This window comes from Scyliorhinus canicula, chromosome 4 (assembly GCF_902713615.1).
Source record: "Scyliorhinus canicula chromosome 4, sScyCan1.1, whole genome shotgun sequence".
In the NCBI taxonomy this organism is placed as follows: domain Eukaryota; kingdom Metazoa; phylum Chordata; class Chondrichthyes; order Carcharhiniformes; family Scyliorhinidae; genus Scyliorhinus; species Scyliorhinus canicula.
Genome location: NC_052149.1, coordinates 7,888,693 through 7,894,692, shown reverse-complemented (window position 1 = coordinate 7,894,692; position 6,000 = coordinate 7,888,693). Strand labels below are relative to the sequence as shown.

Here is a 6,000-nt window from a genome sequence, read left to right as displayed (position 1 = left end):
TGTGTGTGTGTGTGTGTGTGGAGAGTATCTGTGTGTGTGTGTGTGGGGAGAGAGTATCTGTGTGTGTGTGTGGAGAGTGTGTGTGTGGGGGGAGTATCTGTGTGTGTGTGTGTGTGGAGAGTGTGTGTGTGGGGGGAGTATCTGTGTGTGTGGGGGGGGAGAGAGTATCTGTGTGTGTGTGTGTGGAGAGTATCTGTGTGTGTGTGTGTGGGGAGAGAGTATCTGTGTGTGTGTGTGGAGAGTGTGTGTGGGGGGGAGTATCTGTGTGTGTGTGTGGAGAGTGTGTGTGGGGGGGGAGTATCTGTGTCTGTGTGTGTGTGTGTGTTTGGGGAGAGTATCTGTGTGTGTGTGGGGAGAGAGTATCTGTGTGTGTGTGTGTGGAGAGTGTGTGTGGGGGGGAGTATCTGTGTGTGTGGGGGGGAGAGAGTATCTGTGTGTGTGTGGAGAGTATCTGTGTGTGTGTGTGGAGAGTATCTGTGTGTGTGGGGGGGAGAGAGTATCTGTGTGTGTGTGTGGGGAGTATCTGTGTGTGTGTGTGGAGAGTATCTGTGTGTGTGGGGGGGGAGAGAGTATCTATGTGTGTGTGTGGAGAGTATCTGTGTGTGTGTGTGTGTTTGGAGAGAGTATCTGTGTGTGTGTGTGTGTGGGGAGAGAGTATCTGTGTGTGTGTGTGGAGAGTGTGTGTGGGGGGAGTATCTGTGTGTGTGTGTGGGGAGAGAGTATCTGTGTGTGTGTGGGGGGAGTATCTGTGTGCGTGGGGGGGAGAGAGTATCTGTGTGTGTTGAGAGTGTGTGTGTGGGGGGGGGGGAGTATCTGTGTGTGTGTGTGTGGAGAGTGTCTGTGTGTGTGTGTGTTTGGAGAGAGTATCTGTGTGTGTGTGTGTGGGGAGAGAGTATCTGTGTGTGTGTGTGGAGAGTGTGTGTGTGGGGGGAGTATCTGTGTGTGTGGGGGGGAGAGAGTATCTGTGTGTGTTGAGAGTGTGTGTGGGGGGGGGGAGTATCTGTGTGTGTGTGGAGAGGGGATGCTGGGGTGGAGGTGTCGGGGTGTGGGTTGATATGTGTGTGGAGAGGCGAGAGTGTGTGAGGAGGGGATGTGTGTCTCTGTGTGTGTGGAGGAAGAAGGTGCGAATGGAGATCTGTATGTATGTTTGAAACTTTGTTTGATTGGGGACTTTTGTGTCTTTGTGGGGTGTGTGTTAGTATTTGTGTCTGTGGATGTGTTTGAGGGGTGGGGGTGGTTATTGTGGGCAGTGTCTGTACTTTGACCCTCCCTGGGAGGTTGATGCCAGTGACAAAAATCAGAACACATTCTGCACCCACCAATTAACTGCAGATGCAGTTGATGTATATTTGGAAGGTGTATTTTATGTGTGTTTTTCTATATTGGTATTGAAAGCTTCCATTTGCAGTAATAAGATTCCACTGGGAGATTGGTGGATGAGATAGTGGAGCTCAGGCAGTGATGGTGCCGTGGTTACCTGTGCCCAGGATGCTGGGTGGTGAAGCGGCATTTTGCTTCTCTTGTGTCAGCTCAGCATTGCTGAGCCAAGCTCAGGTATCCACCTTGGCACCCAGGAGAAACTGCATCAGAAACAAGCCCACGTTCGTTCTTGAAGGTGGAGGGGGAAGCAAGGTGTACAATCCAAGCTCAGCAACATAAAGGACAGCAGCACTTTGCAAATCATCTTCACAGTCCGAGGGTGCCAGCCGTGGCCTCCTCAACAGAGGGTTTTAAACCTCGCACTCCCTCGGGTTGCTGCCTGCTAGACTCCCAAGTTCCAGAATTCTCCCTTTAATTGGAGGAAAATTGAGGTCATAGAATCCCTCCAGTGCAGAAGGAGGCCATTCGGCCCATTGAGTCTGCAAAAGAACAATTTACCCAGGTACACCCCACCACGCACAGACACCCTGTCACAATATCCACTCATGTACATCATGAGATGCAGACAGGCAGTGATTGACATGCAGGGTAACCAATCAGCATACACGACACAGAACCACCAATGATCAGACAGGACACCACCACTATAAAGCCCACAGGGCATTAAGGCTCTCCCTCTCTCACAGGACACGGCCAGGGAGATAGTCACAGTGCACAGGCCAATGAACATCATCACTATGTGATAGAGAGCTAGTCTGGTCAAACCGGTAGGAGGTTATCAGTTAGGTTAATAGAGTGTCAACCCACAGCAGATTATGTACCGCAATCAACAGGTTCAATAAAACAGTTTTGGACCATCTCCTGTGTCGGAAGTCTGTTTCTCGTTTTACTGCATCCAGTTGCAGTCGATGTTAGACCAACACAGATAACACATCACACCCCTCTCCCAACCCCGTAACCTAACCTGCACATCCCTGAACACTTATGGGGAAAGTTTAGCACGGCCGGTCCATCTAACCTGCACATTTTTGGACCGTGGGAGGAAACCGGAGGAAACCCACAGGGAGAAAGTGCAAACTCTCCACAGACAGTGACCTGAGGTCGGAATCGAGCCCGGGACCCTGGCGCTGGGAGTCGGCAGTACGAACCGGCGTGCCGTCCCAATGTCACATCTGATGCACGGTTTTATCCCCTCCTGGCCAAATGCATTTTATAGGTTCAAAAAAAAATATTAACACCTGACAGGAATGCAGTGCTGCTGTGGTTATTTACAGAGCCAAACACACAGCTGAGGTTTGAGAGGGAGGGCCCTGAAGCGGGGCAGGCTGGGAGATGTAGTCTTTTCCTGCACCTTTGCTGTTGGGTCAAAGCACCAGCAGGACCACAACTCCCAGGGTGCAGTGCGTGCCCAGGTGGCCTTGATTGACAGCTGGCTGACAGGACAGAGAGAGAGAGAGATAGAGCTATGGGACTGAGAAAAGGTAGGTGCCAGGGCATCTGACAGGGTACAGAGGCATTGCTTTTATTTATTTATGTAAACGCAGTCGTCAGTAATGCGCTGCAGTTATAGGCTAAAGTTATCCATATCCAATTGAAAAAAAAAACATGCTTTGAGTCAATTATTATATCTGCATTGGAGGCAATATTGACACTCTGGTATTTGAGAGATATTTCAATCTAAAATACGATCGAGCAAAGGGAGTCCTTCTTGTATTTTTTTTGCTGCATTTTTGTGTTATGGACACTCCTGGCCTGTGTTTGTAGCATTTACTGCAGTGCTCATCGTCTGCCTGTTTCTCTCTCTCTGCAGTGCTGTGGCAGTTGTGACTGCTTTAAGTTACCTTTTTTTCATGTCTGCATTTTTATTTGATGCTGCGGATTGTGGTGAAGCTGCTGTGCGAGGTGTATTTTGCATGCAGGATGTGTTGTTGTTTTCTGCTGTCAGGAAGGTTTCGGTTTGGGGGGGACTGGGTTGTATTTGGGGGGGGGGGGGGGGGGGCGGTTACTAATTAAATGAAATCTCAGCCCTCCAGTGCATTGCTTACTGATTGTAGTATGATTCTGTGCTCTGTAGATTGAAGCTCCATTATGCTGAGGTGTGCATTGGCCTTTGTAATTTTCTATAATGGAGTGTATCTCTCTTGTCAATAGTTTAATTTGTGATGCAGATGGAATATGGACATGGAAAAGCGAACTCATCCATGGCCATGCCCAATGGAAATAGGAAATAGATTTGGTTTTGACATTTTCACAATGTTGCCCGCCCTGGATTTATGTTTTATAATGTTGGTTTGTGCTCCAATTGCCTGCCCTTTGCAAACTTGGCGTTTGCTCTATTTTTAAAGAGCTTTGCCCTGGTGTAGGGTTGCACAGACTTTCCATTGAATCCCCACAGTGCAGAAGGAGGCCATTCGGCCCCTTGAGTCTGCACCAGCCCTCCGAAAGAGCGCCCTTACCAAGGCCCACTCCCCCGCCCCATCCCTGTAACTCTGCACATCATAGAAAGATAGTGTAGAAGCCAGGTATTTCAAATACACTTAATATAGGTAAAACAATTATATAAAACATTTATATAAAACAATTCTTATTTGCACCTGACAAGTTTTTAACTTGATTTTCTACTGAGTTTCAGCAATGCTCAAGAACAACCGGTAACCTTAAATTGAAGCTCTACTTCACAATCATAAGTTCCTTCAACTAGGAACTAGAAGCAGGCCCTTTGAGCCTGTTCCACCATTCATTATGATCATGGCTGATCATCAAGTTCAATACCCTGATCCCGCCTTTCCCCCATATCCCTTGATCCCTTTAGCCCCAAGAGCTATATCTAATTCCTTCTTGAAATTACGCAACATTTTGGCCTCAATAACTTTCTGTGGTAGCAAATTCCTCAGATTCGCCACCCTCTGGCTGAAGAAATTCCTCCTCCTCTCTGTTTTATAGGATCGTCCCTTTAGTCTGAGAGTGTGTCCTCTGGTTCTAGTTTTTCCTACAAGTGGAAACATCCTCTCCACGTCCACTCTATCCAGGCCTCGCAGTATCCTGTAAGTTTCAATAAGACCCCCCCCCTCATCCTTCTAACGAGTACAGAACCAGAGTCCTCAACTGCTCCTCATACGACAAGCTTTGAATTCCCTGGATCACTTTTGTGAAATTCCTCTGGACCCTTTCCAAGGCCAGCACACCCTTCCTTAGATACGGGGCCCAAACCAGTTCACAATACTTCAAATGGGGTCTGATCAGAGCCTTATACATCCTCAGAAGTACATCCCCGGTCTTGTATTCTCGCTCTCTTGACATGAATGCAAACATTGCGTTTGCCTTCCTAACTGCCGACTGAACCTGCACGTTAACCTTAAGAGAATCGTGAACAAGGACTTCCAAGTCCCTTTGTACTTCTGATTTCTGAAGCATTTCCCTATTTAGAAAATAGTCTATGCCTAAATTCCTCCTTCCAAAGTGCATAACCTCACACTTTTCCACGTTGTATTTCATTTGCCACTTCATTGCCCGCTCTCCTAGCCTGTCCAAATCCTTCTGCAGCCCCCTTGCGTCCTCAATACTACCTGCCCCTCTACAGATCTTTGTATCATCTGCAAACTTAGCAACAGTGCCTTCAGTTCCTTCTTCCAGATCATTAATGTATATTGTGAAAAGTTGTGGTCCCAGCACAGACCCCTGAGGCACACCACTAGTCACTGGCTGCCATCCTGAAAAAGACCCCTTTATCCCCACTCTCAGCCTTCTGCTAGTCAGCCAATCCTCTATCCATGCCAGGAACTTATCCTTAACACCATGGGCTCTTAATCTATTTAACAGTCTCCTATGTGGCACTTCGTCAAGGGCCTTCTGGTCATCTAAATAAATCACGTCCACTGGTTCTCCTTTGTCTAACTTCCTTGTTACTTCCTCAAAGATTTGTCAGACGTGACTTCCCCTGGACGAAGGCGTGTTGACTTAGTCCTATTTTACCATGCACTTCCAAGTACTCTGCAATTTCAACTTTAATAATGGACTCTAAAATCTTACCAGTGACCAAAGTCAGGTTAACTGGCCTATAATTTCCCATCTTCTGCCTCCCTCCTTTTTTAAAACAGCGTTGTGACATTAGCCACCTTCCAGTCCTCTGGGATCCTTCCAGTGATTCCTGAAAGATCATCACCAATGCCTCCACAATCTCCTCAGCTATCTTGTTTTGAACCTGGGGGGTGTAGTCCATCCGGTCCAGGTGCCTTATCCACCTTCAGACCTTTCAGTTTCCCCAGAACCTTCTCCTTAGTGATGGCCACTGCACTCACCTCTGCCCCCTGGTTCTCCTGGAGCTCGGGCATCCCACTGATATCTTCCACCGTGAAGACTGACGCAAAGTAACTATTCAATTCTTCTGCCATTTCTTTCTTTCCTATTATTACTTCTCCAGCCATATTTTCCAGTGATCCAATGTCTATTTTTGCCTTTCTCTTACCTTTTATTCATTGAAAAATATTCTTCCTATCTTAGAACATAGAACATAGAACATTACAGCGCAGTACGGGCCCTTCAGCCCTCGATGTTGCGCCGACCTGTGAAACCATCTGAAGCCTATCTGACCTACACTATTCCATTTTCATCCATGTGTCT

At 47.5% G+C, this 6,000-nt stretch overlaps 1 protein-coding gene across 2 annotated transcripts in view; it reads left to right on the top strand.

The window, feature by feature from the left end:
- Positions 1-2,786: 2,786 nt before the first annotated feature.
- The window catches only part of samd13 (sterile alpha motif domain containing 13), a 63,616-nt gene continuing 60,402 nt past the window's right edge, over positions 2,787-6,000 (top strand). For both annotated transcript variants that reach the window (XM_038793667.1, XM_038793666.1), the window contains exon 1: positions 2,787-2,861. The gene's annotated coding sequence lies outside the window, so the exon portion shown is untranslated. The remainder of the gene's footprint in view (positions 2,862-6,000) is intronic.